This window comes from Protopterus annectens, chromosome 2.part1 (assembly GCF_019279795.1).
Source record: "Protopterus annectens isolate FY-2018-M chromosome 2.part1, PAN1.0, whole genome shotgun sequence".
Taxonomy (NCBI): domain Eukaryota; kingdom Metazoa; phylum Chordata; order Ceratodontiformes; family Protopteridae; genus Protopterus; species Protopterus annectens.
Window position 1 is genome coordinate 396,349,496 of NC_056729.1, and position 20,733 is coordinate 396,370,228.

The following is a 20,733-nucleotide window of genomic DNA, read 5'->3' on the forward strand; positions in this document are numbered from 1 at the left end:
GCAGTTAATAATAATAATAATAGTTTTATTATTATTATTATTATTATTATTATTATTATTATTATTATTATTATTAATACTAAAGAAGAAAAAAAAGAAAACATTCTGGCTTATGAACAGTAAAATGTTCTTATTTCCTTTTTAAACTGTAGCAAATTGCTTTCTCAATTTGCAGTTGATGCAACCTATGACAAACACTGAGCCCTAAAGGTCTTAATTTCTGACCTAAATACAATACCTGCACTGATTTCTATGTCCTGGTAATGGATTGAATTCCAAGGGTCATTTGTTGATTGGGCTTCCTTCACCCCACCCTAACTATGTCTCTGTGTATATGTATCCAATAACACATGAGGTGATGTGTATGGTACAGATATTCCTGTGCACTCAGGTGTGTAGTGAGGCACAGGCCTGAAGGGTGAGTGAATTACAATCTCCAAATGTTCAGTACTAGCTGTATCTACAGCCAAGTGCTCAGTTAAATAGAATGGACATCTTTATTTTTCTGCAATCTGATTTTTAGAGTCAAAAGTTTATGTACAATAATTATATGTTGTATAGTGTATGTTAGTATGAAATTGATTCTCAGCCTGTTGGAACTAATTGATTGTTAGGCAGGGTTATAAATGTTTAATTGTGTGGAATACCAGAGAGAGATGCATAGAATGTGACTGTCTTTTTTGAGATGAGGTATAGGGAGGCAGATTTCCCATATAGGGTTTATGTGTATTCACAAACATCTGTCTTCTCTGGTTATTGAAAGCTACTGTTTTGTCAGTGTTGAACATTAATACTTGGGCTCAATGTATTTCTTCCTTAAATTAAAAAAATAATAATAATAAAATTAAGCCTGGATCTCTTCCCTTACTCCTGATTTTTGGCCATCACTAGATCTAAAGACTGTAAATTGGTCTAAATGCTTTACACCTACTAGGGTATTTATAAACCTGGGACTACACTATCAGGACTATGTACCTTGTTTTGATATAAGTGCTTGGATTAAAAAATAAACTATGACTGTGCTTAGTATAATCAGTAGCCAAACCTATTAGTGTTAATTGCAAGCTAATGATTTTGGATGCAGTATAACCAGGAACACATCTCTTCAACCATAGCAGTGCTCCAAGGGGGACAGAAAAAAAAACTAAATGTGTGCTTACTTAGCTAGTTACTAACTGAAGAAGAAATCATTAAACCTGCACACTGGTTAAAGAGCAGAAGCTTATACAATTAACATTAGTCCTTCTCAAATCAGTCTGTATTTGTTTATTGCACGTATAGATCCTTCATTGGCTCAAACGTGCATCACCTTGCCTATGACTTGTTCCAAGGTTCCCCAGCTCTTTCTCCAGCCACAGCTGCTTCTGTCTATTACTTGCTTCCTCCCTTTGCGGACATGCATTTTTAAGGCTGTCACCTTATCAATTTCCAATTGGGAATTTTTTTATGGAAATATGAGATTTTGTAGGACACACCAAAGTATTGGAATTCACTGTTTTGCCAAAATGAAAGCTCACTCTTTTGGAATTTGAGTTACATTCATTGTTTCATATAATATTAAAGTGTATCAGATACAAAACAAGTCTTTTATGCAGTTGTTAGTAGAAACTTAGGAACTATTTTTTGTCCTAATATTTTTGGACATTTGTTAGTTTTCATGTTTATTTGCAGGATGCAGCAACCCAAATAATGGCTTTCCTGCATAAAGAGGGACAAGTGGAAACTGCATGGATTTTTGCAAGCCTTTGTATATTTCTTTATCAATGCAATGCTATCCTCACTTTCTGTATTTTATTCTATTTAAATACTTCTGTCTGTACTGTCTTTTTCTATCTTAAATTATGTCTTGCAGTACTATGGCATTCCATACACTATGTTGACAGATCATTTTTTTTGTATTATTATTTTTCCTGAATGTTTTTGAAATGGCAACAGTTCATGATGCATTGCTTTTTACTTAATTTGTCTTTTACAAATCGTCAGTTGAATGTCAAGTAACTGTAATCTGCTTTATACAAACCTTCAGTTAAATGTTATGTAATACCAGTAAATAACCACAGCTGATTGTTATAACTCGAGATAGTCACAATAGCACTGCGACCTGCCACATCTGTTAGTTATATGCTCTTCATTTATTTTAACTTGTTTATCTAGTTTAAAGATATCTTATTTATCTTAAGGTAATGATTTTTTCCCTTATGAACTTTCTAGCCTTATATGTTCTTAGAGATGATGTATTGCATTTAATTGTGTGGCTTAAAAGAAAGGCTTGCTGAAGGTGACACTATGCATTTAATTGACGTTAATTAATAGGGAAGCATTTGTTTACTGTGATACACTAGACACATTTGATTTCTTTGCTGATAAGTTAGATACAGACTGTATTTGTCAATAACTTGTGATAGTGTCAGATCAGGAATTAAGCTGTTTTCTTTTAACTATAACCCCTATCACTGTTACTATCTTTTGCTATAATTCCCCCCTTCCCCACTGCTCAGTCCTTTCTAAGCCACTAAAATCCTGCAGTTTGTCTCTTTCTTCCACCTAACTTCTCCTTTCTCCCCTTTTACTCCATGTACAGGCTCCTTGTAAACTGTCCTACCATCTGCCCATACCACTGCATAGTGCTGAAATGCCTCAACACCCAACAGAACTACTGCCTTACTACTCCTGCATCCAAGAACCTTGTTTGAGCCTCAAGATTAAAATGCCGCCTGCCTGCCTGCCTCAACTTTTTAAAGTATGTTAATCTCCTAATTTTAAATTGTGTACTTCCCAAATGGCACCAGAACTCACTAATACCTCCCAACTAGCCATTCCTCCGTCTATTGCTGTACACCCCACACAAAGGTCCCCCTCAAATCTCCACCATATTTGTGGATAATCTAGTTGCCCCACCATCCTTTAATCCATCTGGTATTTAGCACATCCCTCCACTGTCACTTCTACACCCTCTCATAATCACCTATAAACCTTTTCCTTTGTCTTTGCTGCATCCAACTGATCTCTGTACTCCTGCTACCTTTTTTCTTTTCCCTAGACCTTATCCCCCCATTCTGCCACTCTACTACTTTATCTCACTTAAATCTCACTACTACACAGTCTCCTCTCCTGACTTCCCTACTCTGACTACTTTTCCATCCCTTGTCTCCCTTCATCATGTTTCTTTTTTTCCTAACAACTTTAACCTAAATGAATACATTTGCCCACACTGCCTTGCATCCTCTGATTATTTTCTTCATAACAACTCCAACCAGGTGTAGCCCCACTCTGTTCGCCCTCGCTATGCTATGCTCAGTGTCACTCCACTTCCCTATCCTACCCCTATTCCCACCCACTCAATACCCACAAATGTATAGATTGAGTCTCCACCCACAGTCAACTACAAACAATTTCAACTACGTCCCACCTGCAATCAACTCCCAGCGAATCAGATTAGTTCCCACCAAACTAACAGCCCATTTTCAAATCTATCCACTCCCCACAGGATAAATTCAAATCCATCAAACCTAGCTAAATTCTAGTCTCCCTCCCACACACTACAATGTACTACACTTCAGATAATATTGTACTCTCATCTTCCATTTTATTCACAACACTATTATTTTTAAACTTAGCCACAACACTCACAAATAAAAAACTGCCAGCTACTTACTACTACCACATACAACATCATCCACAAATATCTCTTTAAAACAAAGCCACTCGCTCAATATCTCTCTTTTTAAATTCCTTTTCCGCTACCAACCCCAAAAATAAATAAAAAACAAAAATCATCACAAACCCTTCTAAGCCCTACCCACCCTCAGACCCACTAAAGACTTAACCCATTTACCTCTTACTACTCTTAAACTTATTACATCAACATGGTGAAACCATACACCAAAACCCAGGAAAAATCAAAACTAAAAAAAACTAAACTACCATAACACTACCATCAAACTATAATAAAATAAAATAACCTCCCTGATGTAAACACACAACAAGCACAGTATATTAGTCCTAACAGAAACCTGGCTACACACCAGCATAAAATTATAAAAAGATACTTAAATTTAACTTTATTCTTCTCTCTCTCCTCAGCAGCAGTTGTTCAGTTCCTCCAGCATCTCTCTCCTCTTCTTCTTCCTCTCTCTGTCTGCTCTGTCCTCTCACACCACACACCAACCACTCCTCACCATCCCCTCACCATCTTTAACCTTCCTTCTCTTACCTTTCTCATCAGCAGCCCATCCTTAATCCTTTCCCCTCCTTAGCATCCAGCCCATCCTCAAACCAACACACCAACTGTCTGTCTTTTTCTCTGTCTTTGTCTCCAAACCATCCAGCCTGAGCTGACCCTCTAATATACTGTCCATCCTTGTCACACCCAGTGCAAATCTTAACATCTTTAACTCTGCCACTTCCAGTTTAGCAGCTGCCTTTTTGTCACCAACATCACATACCATACACAATATAGCTGGTCTCACTACCCTCTTCACTTGTAGATAATCCTCTTGGTCTCACATCACTCCTGACACTCTTCTCCACTCACTCCATCCTGCCTGTACTCTCTTCTTCACCTCTCTTCCACACTCACCATTGCTCTGAACTGTTGATCCCAAGTACTTAAACTCTTCCACCTTCGCCAACTCTACTCCCTGCATCCTCACCATTCCTCTATCCTCCCTCTCATTCACACACATATATTCTGTCTTAGTCCTGCTGACCTTCATTCCTCCTCTCTCTAGAGCATATCTCCACCTCCCCAGGGTCTCCTCAACCTGGTCCATACTCTCACTACAGATCACAATGTCATCTGCAAACATCATAGTCCATGGGGCCTCCTGTCTGATGTCATCTGTCAACCTGTCCATCACCATTGCAAATAAGAAAGGGCTCACCTCCACCTTAAACGCATCTGTCACTCCCACTACAGACTTCACCACCCTTCAACTTATATCCTTCAACTTCACCATATACAGGCAAGACAGACCAAAAAAGAAAGATGGAGGGATAGCACTCCTTTACCCCTCCATACTTAACATAACTCTATACCCTCACAGGATACGCAAATTCCATAATGCTGAAATACTAATAACCACCCTAAATCTTAACAACTTTCAAAAAACTGTATCATCATAGTATACATCCCTCCCTGAAGTAATACACCAGTCCTGAAAGATATACTGTCCTGGACTAATGAAAAATTCATGGCAGAAACAGTTGTCCTAGGTGACATGAATATAAATTGGCAAACCACCACTGCTAACTTCCCCAATAAAAGTATTAACCTGTATGATTTCAAACAGCTAATCACCAACCCGACAAGGTTCATCAAAGACTTTACTTGCCACTGCACCTTAGACTGGATTCTTGTATCTCATCCCCCCAATTTATCCTCCTCGGGTACACTGTCAGTCTCATTAAGTAACCATCTTCCAGCTTTTGCCATCAGAGCCACCACCCACCTTCCTAACAAACACTCCATAAAAACAGTTAGAAATACTACTAGTCTTAACCAACAAACACTCAACAATTTAATGTTAAGTATCCACTGGACACCTTTAAAAACCCTACCCCTCAATGATGCCATACAATACTTCAATACCACCTTCCTGAAAATAGTTGATAGCCTCTCCCCTGTATGAAAAAAAGAATAAAGAAAACAAAAACCCCATGGCTTACCACTAACTGCATTGACCTTATGAAACAAAGATACACAGCATGAGATAAATGGAAACAAAACAGAACCCAGCAAAATTTCCAAGCCTTAAAAACAGTACAGAACAAACTTACTAAAGTAGTGGATATATGTAAGGAAACCTACTACTCAAACTCCAGCTACAAAGCAAACACAACCCCAAAAAATGTTGGCACTCTATAACTACCCTTCTCAACCCAGGAACTAACAAGGTTCATTCCCCTTCATCCAACAACTCCCCATCACAAACAGCACAGAAATTCAGCAAATACTTCATAAAATCCATATCATACCTACTCACCTCCAAAACTAATTCGGAACACCCCCTCCCAAACCTACACACTAACTAGAATAACACACCACCTACAGACCAAGTCCATGACTACACTAATAACCAACAAAATAACCTCAAAAGTACTTTCTCCTTTCAGCCCATGCCCATCTCTACTATAAAACAGCTTCTGCTCAAGCTGAAACCCTGCTCCATATCAGCTGACAACCTCCCACCCCAATACCTAAAACCTGTAGCTGGTTCAGGTGCATATCCAGTCAGCATCCGATAAACAGATCACTCTCAAAAGGCACAGCCCTTACAATATTGAAATTGTCACACATAATGCCAGTTCATAAAGGAGAACACTCCACATAAATATCTAACTTCTGCCCAATATCAGTTCTTTCCCCATTATCTAAAATCATGGAAAGGTGTATTCACCAACAGTTAATGAAAAATCTACTCCAAAACAATGTGCTCACGCATATACAGCATGACTTCAGACCAAATCATAGCACATCCACAGCACTATTACCCTTCACAAACATAGTTAACAAGGCCACAGACAAAGGATACCTAGTATCTGCAGTATTACTGGACCTCTCAAAAGCCTTTGACACAGTTTCACACACTAGCCAAACAATGATGCTCCACTACTACACTTCAGTGGTTCCAAAGCTACCTACCTGATCGGAAGCAAGTGGTCAAATGATCTAACCAACCCTCCCCCTTTCTGAAAAATCCTACAAGAGTGCCCCAAGGGTCCATCTTAGGACCCCTACTACTTAACATATTCATCAATAATCTATACACCTTCTCTTCCCGAGGAACATTAATTCAGTATGCAAATGACTCAGCCTTAATCTGCACTTCTTGTACTCTCCCAGAACTGCTAATCAAAACCCAACAATCATTCACAATAACTGGATCATGGCTCACAAAGCCCCAACTCTTCCTAAATCCTAAAAAAAAAACAAAATTATAGTCTTTCACCCAAAAGAATACCACCCTCAGCCCAGACCAATTTAATATTCTCACAGCTGACAAAACAATCATAGAAATTGTACAAGAAACTAAACTCTTAGGCGTCATTATCGATAACAAAGTCAACTTTGACCTTCATATCCAGCAAAACATTAAGAAGACACATATGAAACTAGGACTCCACTACAGAAACAGACCAGTCATTAGCACTTCCACCAAGACTACCCTGGCCAAAACCTTCCGGCTCCCTTTCCTATTCTATGACTCTTGTGTTCTAACCAATCTACAAAACTCTGTCAAGACCAAAATGGAACAATGCTACAACAAAGTAGCAAAGTTTGTGACAAACTCCAACAAGAATACAGATCACTGTTTACCAGTAAAATAATTAAATTGGCTGGAACAACCAAACCAGCTTACTTATACCAAACCACAATCCACAAACTATTCTATAGACCCACTGCCTGTCCTGCCCTAGTTAACTTAATCCAACATTACAAACCAAACAGAACACTCAGATCCAAAGACAAAAAAAATCTTGAAATCTACAAACCTCCCAGAAACCAAGGGAAATCACTTTACTCATATTGTATCACCAAGGTATGGAACACCCCCCCCCCACTTACTATCAGGCTAACTCCTAGATTATACAACGACCCTCCATTAATATTCCAAAATGTGCATGCTGATTGGTCAGCATGCACGTTGTAAATCAGAGTTATACTGATGGAAAAAGGTCTGGTCACCCGGACTTTTTCCATTACTATAACTCTTTTTTTACAGCAATGGAGAATGCAAAATCTCTGTTGATTTTACACACTGTCTAGCTATGTTAAACGAGTTTAACATAGTGAGACAGCTTTAAAAAAAGTAACAGAGATCTTCCTATCTCCGTTGTTTTTTTTAAAGGTGTCTTGCTATGTTAATGGGTTTAACATAGCGAGACAGCTTTAAATAAAGCAACGGAGATTCTCTGTTGCTTTTTTTAAAGCTGCCTTGCTATGTTAAATGGGAAAATTTGAAGAGCAGACTTTATGGCGCCTGGAATAGTTTAACCCTAGCTAAGCGGCGATGCATAAAGTGTATTTTTTTTTAATATAACAGTAGCAAATGAGCAAACTGATTTAAACAAATTAACCAATTAACCAATAAAAAGCTAAAAACTGAGACCCGTTCCAGCAGTTTTCAATCAGACAAGTTCTAACTGCATACTCCTGCCACTAGGGTGCAGGGGAACCTTCTCCAAAAAAAGATGGTCTGGATTAGTGCTCAAGTTATATAAAGAAAGCTTGATTCAGCAGGTCTGAATTTAGTCTATGCTACAGCAAACAAGGCGTACCAATTTCAGAAAGAAACAGTTCAGATAAGCAGGCACAATAAGCCTTTAACCAGAAACTCCCACCTCAGAATGGCAGAATCTACCCTCTCCTCCCACAAGAGTGCAGACCACACCTTCCTGTTGTAAAATAACTGGTCCAAAGCCCAAGTGCTTAGACTAGAACTAATACACTCTTAGAATAACAGACACTAAGCCTTTAATCAGCAACTCCCAACTTAGAAGTGGTGCTGCATGTATCAGCCTATGCCACTCTCTACAGAGGTATTGATCTGCTCTGGGGTGGGGGGCCTTGCCAGTTTACCTGGTGACTGTGTTTCACTATCCTGAGGTTATGTCATGAAAATGAGATGCCATCACTTTCAACGGGTCTGTATCACGACATCTAAAACAACATTAATCAAATGGCTTTAATATCTAAAATCTCGTTCATCAAGGTGTGTACTGTGAGATCATGGTACAGTGAAGATCAGACAATTTGCCCTTTCCTCACTGTAATGCGATCTTGGAGTTGGTATATATAATTAGTGTGAGGCTGTGGGAGACATAACTCCCCACAAGACCAACTTCAATTAATGGTATTTTCAATTTTTAAGCTGTTCAATTAACATCCATTTCGATGCCGTGATATAGACCCCTGTCAACAGACATTCTGTTGTCAGCTTCTGCCTGCAGTGGTTCAGCACAACATGCAGTTATTTCTTGTGCTAACCATGGGACAAAATATGTCAAGATGTGATTAATGTGACTTGTGACTGTTGAATATGATTTTTCTTAAAGGTATGGTGTCTACACTTAACTTGCAGTGTCTGTAAAATTTGTGCTACACCTGATGCTGATGGAATAACTCATGAGGAAAAATGTAAGAGTTATATGATAACCAGGAACTGCATAAGGACATCTATTCTCAAATTTAAAAAAATCCAGCTAAGCATTAACCTTCTACAGTACCTGGCTGAGGATGTTGTAGGTGTCAGAAAATACTAGTGTCAAAACCACCTTGGATGATTCCTGCAGCATGTTTATCGACATCAAAGTCTTCACACCTTATAAAGACAAGGTACTCCTCATCTCAGGTGTTAATGGTTAAGCTATGGAATGGACAATACCAGTGCTGCTATGGGAAATTGCATTCTGCCTAGGCTTTGTGCTGGCATGTTTCCATGTCCTTAGCTCTGGTGTGGTTCCTTCCCCTATAACATTTCTATCAGCCAAATTGATTCCATACTGTAAATCCTTCTTGTTTCACTTATGTTCCCAGTATATCCATGAGGAAGTGATTCTCCTCAGGACTGAAGCTGAGTCTCCTATGTCTTATGATGATGCAACATAGTATAGCCTGCAAGTACATATTAGAAAAGAATGTCACCTTTTTTTATTTATGTAACTTCAATTAGTTCTAGGTAATGGATTCCATTAATTAGTAAAAAGGAGCAGAATCACATTAAGCATTAATTATGGCTTCTGGATTTGCCTTTTTCTTGCACTTCTGGCTATGGTGCACATTTAGCTGCTGCAGCATGTGTTAGAGCAGTCATAGTAACAGGTAGGCCTAGAAGGATTTGTTGTAAGAGTGGTAAAGTAATTATTGATTAATCTGTCATGTATTTCATTCCTTGGTTACAGGAATGTTACCTGCACTGGTTCCTGGGCATTTCCATTACCATAGACCAGTGTCTGCAGTAAGCCAGTGTACAGATGTAATAATAATATAGACAGCACCGAAAATGGCACCTTACACATTCCTAGTCTTTGTAGGCAAAAGCATGCAAATATTACAATATTTCCTGCCTTACTATTAAATTAGAGGCAAGTCTTTAAGATGGCATGATAAAATCCTATGATAACTACCTTTTTTTCAACAATTTTATGCTAGCTCTGTGATTAATAAACATTTTCAGTTATTTTGCACTTCCCCCTACTTTTTTTTTGTAAAAGTAAAAAACAGTTGCTTCTAAAATGTTTGACGATGAAAGACTGGTTATGATTGGTCAAGCTTAACCATGTCTAGCTCTATGTATTATATCAAAGCTCACCTGTGTAAGTGATGTGATTGGTGTAGCTACCTTTGTGCTGCTGTGGATGAGCTGTGCTTTTCTTGTGCATGCATGCAACTACTGTGCAAGATTCAGCTTCACAGTGAAATGCTAGTGCTTGTGCATTACATTTATGTATTCCTGTGTCTTTCTGCACCCAGCACATGCCTGTGCAGGGTGGAAGGGACTAGGTACAGTGATGTCACACCCTAATGGGTATGGTACACACTCAAGTAGTTTTAGCTTCATTCCCATGCATCTCATTCTGAATCTGGACCTTACGGTAATGGTAGCTATTAAATCACATGGTCACGGCCAAAGTTGGTCTCTGGAAGAGTCCAACATTCTTATCTATTTGCTGCAGGAGTCATATCTGCAAAAGTTGGAAGAGGCCTTCTCTGTGGGGACATGGAAGAGAATGGATGTATGGCAAGAACTAAGAAATCACCTCACTTTGGTGAAATGGATCCCCTGCTTTGGAGAGTAGGTTAGACAGTGCAGAGGTGGTGAAGAGACCAGTTTGCTGAGTGGGTTTCAGAGTTAGAGGACCAAAGGCAAGAGTTCTACAGTAAGTAATACATTTCTTATATATTAAAGTAATATATATTGATATCTATGTACATATACAACTACATAGTTGTGTATAAAAAGTATAAATATATCTATGGATGAGTTTGTAAATAATTTATTTTATTTATTTTTTGCTTTGTTGTCACTTGTACTCACAAAATGCCTTGTTATAGCATATATCACAAAATGCTTTTTATTAATGTTATTATTTCTATGTTAATCTATTTATGTTACTTCAATCATGTTATATTATGGATCATTTGGTGGCCAATTTAACATACCAGGAAAGACAACTCCTTGACCAACTCAAGGGTGATCCCACCCATAGGGTTATGGAACCGGATAAGGGCGGGGGGACGGTCATTATGGATTGTCTTGTTTACCAGGGTAAAATGTATGACATCCTACATGACCATCAAAAATACACCTCTGCCTCTTTGAATGAAATCAATATATCTTATCACAAGATAGATCTAGTTGTGCAAGATTTATTAGACCAGGAGGTTATTGATTTCCAAATTTATACTTTTCTCTCAAATACGGATCCCAGGATACCATCTATTTTCGGGATACCCAAGGTGCACAAAAACCCCCTTGACCCACCATTAAGACCCATAGTAGCATCACAGGGTTCGAAGACCCACCCCATATCTAAATACTTGGACTGGAGAATGAAGGAGTTATGGGGTAGAGAGGAATACATTCTTAAAGATTCATGGGCTTTTTTGAGGAGTATTACTCCAGATCTGCTTGCAACAAATATGGTATTTTTAACCATTGATGTAGTGGATCTTTTTTCTGTCATTCCCCATGAATTGGGACTTGAATGGTTAGAAGAAGCCCTTTGGGAATGTCCCCACATTACTAACAGCGATGTGCATGCTATTACTGAACTGATGGGTCTTGTGTTAAAGAACAATTTTGTGTTCTTTTTGGGTGAATATTTTCACCAAGTGACAGGTGTTTCTATGGGGGCAAATTGTGCACCTACTTATGCTGATATTATTATGTATATTTGGGAAAAGAAATTCATCCTGGACAGCCCCTTTTCAAAATTTTGGAACTTCTACTGTAGATTCCTCGATGATATTTGTATTTTTTGGACGGGACCAGTGGATGGTATAGGGAAATTTATTGAGTATATACATACTACTACTAATTTTTTAAAGTTTACACATCATATTTCCCAATACAGTGTTAACTATCTGGATGTGACACTTACTGTGGGTGACCATGGATTTAAATCCAACATTTATCGTAAACCCACATTTTCTAATGGTTACCTACATTACCAGAGTTCCCACCCCAGTTTTCAAAAAAAGGGAATTCTCAAGGGACAATATGTTCGTATTTCACGGATGACTTCCCTCGATGAGGATTATCATCAAGAATGTTGTACATTGCAACATTTATTTTTGGAAAGGGGTTACCCTGTATCGTTGATTAATACGGTGCAAGAGGAAGTAACATTGGCAAGGTCATCTAGATTTGCTCCCATTCTAGGTAAAACTGGAGTCAATACTGAAAATGCTCCCACATGTAATAGGACAGATCAGTTTTTTGGTAGTTTTACATTTATTACAGAGTTTAGTGGAAACGCTTCCCATGTAAGGAATATCATTGAAAAAGAATGGGATATGTTCAGGGAATTGACTGATCTAGATGTTTTCAAGGACAGAGACATTAAAACTGTATTTAGGAAGGGTATTAATATCAAAAAGACACTGGAACAACCAGATTTTTCCAATGTACACCCCAGAACCAACACAGGTACTTTCAAGTGTGGCCATTGTTCCTCCTGCAAGTACATTTTACAAGCTAGTCATGTTTTTTTGGAAAGCAGAAGTAGGGACATTAAGGCAAGGGGTCACTATAATTGCAAGACAGGTGGTTTGGTTTATTTGGCAGTATGCCAAAAATGTCCAGCATTTTACGTTGGAAAAACTGAAAGGCTATTTCACAGACGCATATATGAACACATATACGATATCTCTAAGTGTAAAAACACCAGCGCATTATATAAGCACACCACCTTATGTGAAAATGCAAAATTTTTGTTTTTTGTCCTTGAGGTAGTTCCAAAGGACATTAGGGGGGGTCCATGGGAGGCTCGTCTTGCCCATAAAGAAACATACTGGCAGATTTTGTTGGAAGTCAACAAATCCCCTGGCCTAAATGAATCCATCTCGATTGCTCCATATTTGAAAATTAGGGCACAGTATATCAAGTAAAACGTGCCTAATGTGTTTTACTTCTAGAATATATTCATACATATACATTTTTTGTAAATGCAAATACATTTGTATATCTAGTAATTCAATAAGTTAGTTGAATTTGTTTCGTTTTTAACAAGATTTTTAATTAATCTTATGTTTTTAGTTTTTTACTTAAGTTGTGGAACTAAGATATATGTATTTTAAGTATTTGTGTTTGTGCATTCACACACCTTTTAGGAAAATGTTTTTTTGAAACTAGGTTTCTTGACCTATTCTAGCCAAATGGATTAATTAATTAATTAGTGTTTTGGAACAAAGTATTTAACCTGAGTGCAAACAGGAAATTGGTGTATCTGATGAAGTCTTCCTGAGAGACGAAAACGTGTGTGTTGCCTATTGCAGGAGTTCTTTTACACGTTAATAAATCGGTTTGTGGAACATTTTTGCCTGATTGTGAGCTTCCTTTGCCCCAAGCTACTGGACTGGTGTGGCTGCTTTTCTTTTGTGAGGTTCGTTACTTTTGCAGCATTGTTTTTGGGCATGTTATATTTTTGTTTGCTTTTAATTATTTTATATATTGTAATACAGTTTCTGGAGCTTTTCTTCCTGGGCCTCCATTGAAAAAGGACTCATTTTGGCCCAATAGACTTTCCTAGTTAACAAACTGAAAATAAATAAATAAGTAACACACAGCCTGTCGGGCATTCTTGCTTGCTTAAATCTTTTGGTCCAACAGAGGCACCGTTAACTTCTCTCCAGTGTTTGTGTGATGGTGTTGAGTGCTTCATCTTTCAAAGCTGTAAAACATTTCATCATTCTTTTTCTATTTTTAGTACATCAAGACAGCTAAACTCTGTGTAGTACAAAACAAATACAATTAGCTTGCCAAACATAACCATTTGCTATTTTTAAATGAATTCAAGAAATTCACCTCTTGATCTTTGCCTATAAGGTGAATTTCTTGGCTCTTTTACTTGAAAATCCAAACATATTGGATATGACTGATAACCTGATCACAATCCTCTAAAGTTTTGCTTCTGTACTGTATTATACCTTACACCTTTGGTCCAGGTTATTGCTGAATTAAGATCAAAGGACCACACCATTTACCAAATGAATAAATGGATAAGTAAATAAATAAAACTTCAAACAACCAGACAAATACATAAATATATTGCAGAAGAAGAAGACACTTATTTATTCTTATTCTGGTGCCTGCATAGTGTTTAAAATAATGTTTTCTCAGACAGCATGCCTGGCCTACAAAGCATCCACTGATCTGACTCTGATGGACCTGTTCCACAACTGCAAAATAAATAGCATCATGATAACCGAATCTAGTGATGTAAATCTCATCTGAACATAAATAGGACATGTTGAAGGGACAGGTATGTGTCTCAGAGACTACCACTTCTCTGGAGCATCTGTGTGAAGCAGACTTCTTCCCTAACCCAGTTCAAGTATAATGTGGTCCAGTGGATGGGAAATCAGAAATGTCCCCCCTGGTCTGGCACATATGTTTATATTTGACAAAGGCAGACTATGAATGACTGACCACCCATGCCCACGCCTACATATACCCCTTTAAATAACCACAATGTATCAAAACTTGTCAGATACATACAGAAATTATGGCTAGGATTAACATCCCCCTGTTGATAGACTAGCAATCACCTAAGAACTTATGAACTTATTAACATTTTATTTTTTTATATATAGTAAATAAACTTGTTTTTCTGCTCTAACTCTTGTCCTCTTATTTAATCTCTCTCTTTCTCTCTATCTTTTCATATCTACAGAGAGAGTTCCTCCATTAGTTCTGATACCTCAGTTTGGATTGCCTTCACCTTATCTGTATCCCTGCAAACATCTGGTCCCAAGACCAATACCTGGCTTTCCAGATGTGATTCTTACATCCATGTCTAAGAAATCAAAAGTCCCCAGTGGATGCACAGAACACCCTGACAGAAAGACCCTGGGAAAACACAAATGCAGAGTGAAAGAAGATGATGCAGTTCCTATTGTTCTATGGGAGATGTCTGCATTTGAGTAGCTTTAGAAGCATTTTTTCCTGAGCTTTGTAGAGTTTGCCTGCTTACGTAAACAGTGACACCACCTAAAGCCTAGCTTGTTCTTTTTTTAAAAAACACAGTTTTATTTATTCATATCAAAATCAGGCAACATATGCAAGAAAATATACAACATTTGAATATAAAAATTGCACAGATAAAATATAGGAGGTACAAATGCAACTAAACTAATATACAATGTGCCAAACTTTCGAGAGTCAGATAAATCATGTCCATAAAGAAACCAAATAAAAAGAAGAAAAAGTACTTGATATACTACAGATTCACCTACACTGTTCATAACTTCATATTTATGGGTATTAGGGGGATAAAGTGAGTAATTACTGCAGAGAGATTATTAGTCATCTGATAAGAATAAAAAGATAAAGTCCCACAATTTCTGAAAGTAGATCCGCTTGTGAGGATTAATTATTAGCAATTTATGGGATCTTATGTACTGGATAGCTATTACCTTAAAATCTTTCCACCTAAGTTTAGTACGATCCAGCCAATGTTTAGTTATATAGAATTTAATCAGGAGACAGATAATAATCAGAGCATGTACTTTAATTTTGGGCAAGTGAGTATCAGTAATGTGTAGAAGGGCCATTTCCCAAGAGAGTGTGGATTTATGGTATCCCATTTTCTCTAGGCGGACTTTAAGTGAAAGCCTGGCTTGTTCTTAATTGTGTTTCTTTCCTGTATTCATTGGCACATCTTTTACAAATAACTGCTGAGCCTCTAAAAGTCTGTGTACAAAACTGACAGAAGGATTCAACAGTACAAAACTGCAACAAGCAAATATTGTTTTTTTATCCCTTTCAAAAAGTGACAACAATTCATTTTCTGTGGCTATTTAGGAGAGGCAGGAGAGGGCAGCTTGGAGGATGAAGGTTGCATGGTGCTATGAGACTTACATAATATAATCCGTGTGGTAAAATGTATAAATATGCTGACTTAAAAACAATGAGAGAGGGCAGTGTCTTTGGAATATATGGTGCTCCAGCAGTACGGAATAAGTTATTTTAATTATCTGTAGGATTTTTTTGTTTTTCATAGCTGAGGATTTTATTTTCTGCAGCATGCTCTAATTTCTAACTGGTGATCAATTATTTCACAGTGAGTGACTCTGTTTTCATTTATCCAGTAGGAAAGCTATTTATATGAGTTCACAAAGCAGTGACACAGTGTTACAATAAAACAGTCTGGCAAATTGTCTTGCCTGACCTTATCAACTCTTTGGCTACTAGATTAATATACAAGGATGAAAAGTAGAGATAGAAAGACAAGTTGAAGCAAAAGTGGTTTGTGTGTGTGTGTGTGTGTGTGTGTGTGTGTGTGTGTGTGTGTGTGTGTGTGTGTGTGTGTGTGTGTGTGTGTGTGTGTGTGTGTGTGTGTGTGTGTGTGTGTGTGTGTGTGTGTGTGTGTGTGCGTGTGTGCGTGTGTGTGTGTGTGTGTCTGTGTGTGTGTGTGTGTGTGTGTCTGTGTGTCTGTGTGTCTGTGTGCACGTATGTGTGTTTTTGTATGTGTCTCTGTGTTTGTACATCTGTGCCTGTATGTGTAGCCCCCTCTGTGTCCTTAGCTGTGTGGTTGCGTGTCTTTGTTGCATATAATACTGCATCTATTCTTTTTTCACAAACTGCAACATCAGGCTCCTTAAGTATGCTGCTATAATAAACTTTCAAATGTTTGTAGAGAATACAATTTGCTAAAACCTAGACCAAAATAACCAGACCTCAGCACTGTGTAATTCTACATAACAAAAATCCTACAACAATTGCTATCTTGCTTACTCAGACCTAGATTCACATTTCAGTTTTAATATTTGAGTATGGATGGTTTGGACAGCAAAACATGAGACAATGTATGACATGAAACTAACTCCTTCTGTAAAGAGAAGTAATTTTCAAGTGTGTGTTCAGTATTGTACATCAAAATGTTGACAGCTGCACTGGAACTTCATAGATGGTTATAAGTGACTATGGCACAAGAACATTGGTTACAAATCACAGTGCACATTGTAGTCTGTCTCTTTTTGAATTCATAGAAAGCAGTAAACTGCCTAATAGCTTTCTTTGGAAGTGCCTACATATATTGTTACAATAATTAATTGTACAGAGCTTTGAGTCACACAGGATGGAGCTTAGTGCTTATACGGCATGTTGTTTTCAATCCCAGGAGAGGCACATCACAAACCATATTCAAGGAGCAAAACATGTACCTGACTGTTTCAAATTACATCTGAAAGAAGGTGTGAAAAAGTAATCCTTTAATAACAGTGACTGCTGGCTGTTTCAAATTCAGTGTGAAGCCAGACACTGTATGTTAGAGAAATAAAGAGAATAAAATTTAGGTTCACAGACACACCTCATCAGAATTAGGGAAAAATACATACAGTATCAGGGACAATCAGGGACACTTGTTAAAATGTCAAATGTTAGGACTATAACTAAATATGTTGACAGAATATAAGTGTGAATAAATACACATTTTCTGAAGTAAAAGAAGTCTACACCTCTAATTATTGTCATTATCAGTTTAAGTATGATTCACCACCTTTCACCAAAGGTCATCAGTTTTACAAGGGATTAAGAGGGGCAGATATCAAGTCTGAGTCAAAATCAGGGATGTTACTGAAAACCCAAGGACAGCTGAGAGGTATGCATGTTGCTACAAGATGACAGACAAGTTGAGTCTTAAAACCTAGCCACTGCAATCTTGCTGTACAGCTAAATAATTACTCCTTCTGTCCATTAGGGAAGGGGAGAGGTTTGGGGTAAATTTGTAGATTCTGACTCACTCATCTAAGTTATACTTGAAGATAGTGAGGGATGTGTTTTCTTTACAAAAAGTGAGAGTTTGTTCAAGAGTTGGGAAATTATTTGGAAAAAAAATATTTGGAAGAATTATCTATCATGCCAAAAACTCCTATTTGTATGGCAGTATGGACTTTGATTTCTTGAGCTTCAATATGTGTTACAGCAAGTTTTGCAATTATTAAGCTGGTTAAGCAAGGCTAGGATACAAAAATACATATATCATATTAGAGGACTCTAGGTAACTTAAGGAAAACAAACAAGGCATTTTTAGGGGAACCCCTGTTTTTTTCCAAGTTGGGTTAGATGTTCCTAAAGGTTCATACTGAAAAGAACACTTTATTGTAGTATGGGCCTAGTGAGGAATGAGTAAAGGGGAATAATGACCATTTCTGACTGATAGGAGATGCCCTTTAATAATCAGCTAGGCAAGATAAAAGATGTATAAACCTCTACCTTCTATTTTCAGAGGAAGATGTAATTTATGTAGCAGATTTCTGAGAATTCCAGTTTCCTGAACTGTTGGTTTTACAATGTGATCTTTTTGACACAAGTTTGTCAGACATAGGCATTTGTGGAAGATCCAATGGCACAAAGCTTGCAGTCATTAATGACAGACTTAACATCAGAAAATAGCTGCTTAATAGAAGTGGTCATTAATCAAACCCCTGTCACACAACACTGGTGGCAAGCCCCTCACAGATAACTCTAATATTCCATCAGTGAATCTGAACTGAGTGAATGCAATCCCCACCTCATACCTAGTGATCACCACAGACTCTGTGCCTAAAGTATAAATAATAAATAACAAAGAAAAATGAACCTCTGCCAGCCCCTCTGTTATCTGCATTTGTTTGCTACCCTTCTTTCTTCTTTCGGCTGTTCCCATTAGGGGTCACCACAGCGGATCATCTATTTCCATTTCTTGCTGTCCACTGCATCTAGTTCTGTCACACCAACCACCTACATGTCCTCTCTCACCACATCCATAAACCTTATCTTAGGCCTTTCTCTTTTCCTCTTAACTTGCAGCTCCATCCTTAGCATCTTTTTCCCAATATACCCAGCAACCCTCCTCAGCACATGTCCAAACCAACGCTATCTCACCTCTCTTGCTTTGTCTCCAAACTGTCCAACCTGAGCTGACCCTCTAATATACTGATTCCTAATCCTGTCCATCCTAGTCACACCTAGTGCAAATTTTAACATCTTTAACTCTGCCACATCCAGCTCTGACTCCTGCCTTTTTGTCAATGCCTCCGTCTCCAACCTATATAACATAGCTGGTCTCACTACCCTCTTGTAGACCTTCTCTTTCATTCTAACTGGTACCCGTCTGTCACAAATCATGCCTAACACTCTTCTCCACCCATTCCACCTGCCTGTACTCTCTTCTTCACCTCTCTTCCACACTCACCATTACTCTGAACTGTTGATCCCAAGTACTTAAACTCATCCACCTTTACCAACTCTACTCCCTGCATCCTCACCATTCTTCTACCCTCCCTCTCATTTACACACATAAATTCTGTCTTAGCCCTGCTGACCTTCATTCCTCTCCTCTCTAGAGCATATCTCCACCTCTCCAGGGTCTCCTCAACCTGGTGCCTACTCTCACTACAGATCACAATGTCATCTGCAAACATCATAGTCCACAGGGCCTCCTGTCTGATCTCATCTGTCAACCTGTCCATCACCACTGCAAACAAGAAAGGGCTCAGAGCTGATCCTTGATGTAATCCCACCTCCACCTTAAATGTATCTGTCACTCCCACAGTAGTCCTCACCACTGTCACACTACCCTCGTACATATCCTGCACCACTCTTACATACTTCTCTGCCACTCCCGACTTCCTCATACAATACCACAACTCCTCTCTAGGCACCCTGTCATATGCTTTCCCTAAGTCCACAAAGACACAATGCAATTCCTTCTGACCTTCTTGTATTTCTCCAACAACACTCTCAGAGCAAACATTGCATCTGTAGTGCTCTTTCCTGGCATGAAACCATACTGCTGATCACTAATCATCACCTCCCTTCTTAACCTAGCTTCCACTACTCTTTCCCATAACTTTAAGCTGTGACTAATCAGTTTTACCCCTCTGTAGTTACTGCAGCTCTGCACATCACCCTTATTCTTAAAGATAGGTACCAAAACACTTTTTCTCCACTCCTCAGAAATCCTCTGACTTTCCAAAATGTCATTAAACAATCTAGTTAAAAATTCCACTGCCATTTCTCCTAAGCACATCCATGCTTCCACTGGTATGTAATCTGGGCCAACAGCCTTTCCATTCTTAATCCTCTTCATAGCTGTCCTTACTTCCTCCTTGCTAATCTGTTTCACTTCCTGATTCACTATCCCCACATTATCCAACCTTCTCTCTCTCTTATTCTGTTCATCCATCAGCCCCACAAAGTACTCTTTCCATCTACTCAACACACTATCCTCGCTTGTGAGTACGTTTCCCTCACTATCCTTTATCACCCTTACCTGCTGCACATCTTTCCCAGCTCTGTCCCTCTGTCTAGCCAATCGGTACAGGTCCTTTGCTCCCTCTTTAGTTTTCAATCTCTCATACAACTCTCCATATGCCTTATCCTTAGCCTTCGCCACCTCTCTCTTTGCCATGCGCCTCATCTCCTTATACTCATGTCTACTTTCTTCATCTCTTTGACAATCCCACTTCTTCTTTGCCAGCCTCTTCCTCTGTATACTTTCCTGTACTTCCTCATTCCACCACCA

At 38.4% G+C, this 20,733-nt stretch overlaps 1 protein-coding gene across 1 annotated transcript in view; it reads left to right on the top strand.

Moving 5' to 3' along the window:
* Positions 1-20,733, top strand: part of MARCHF1 (membrane associated ring-CH-type finger 1) — a 1,304,024-nt gene that overhangs the window by 866 nt on the left and 1,282,425 nt on the right. The window lies entirely within an intron of this gene.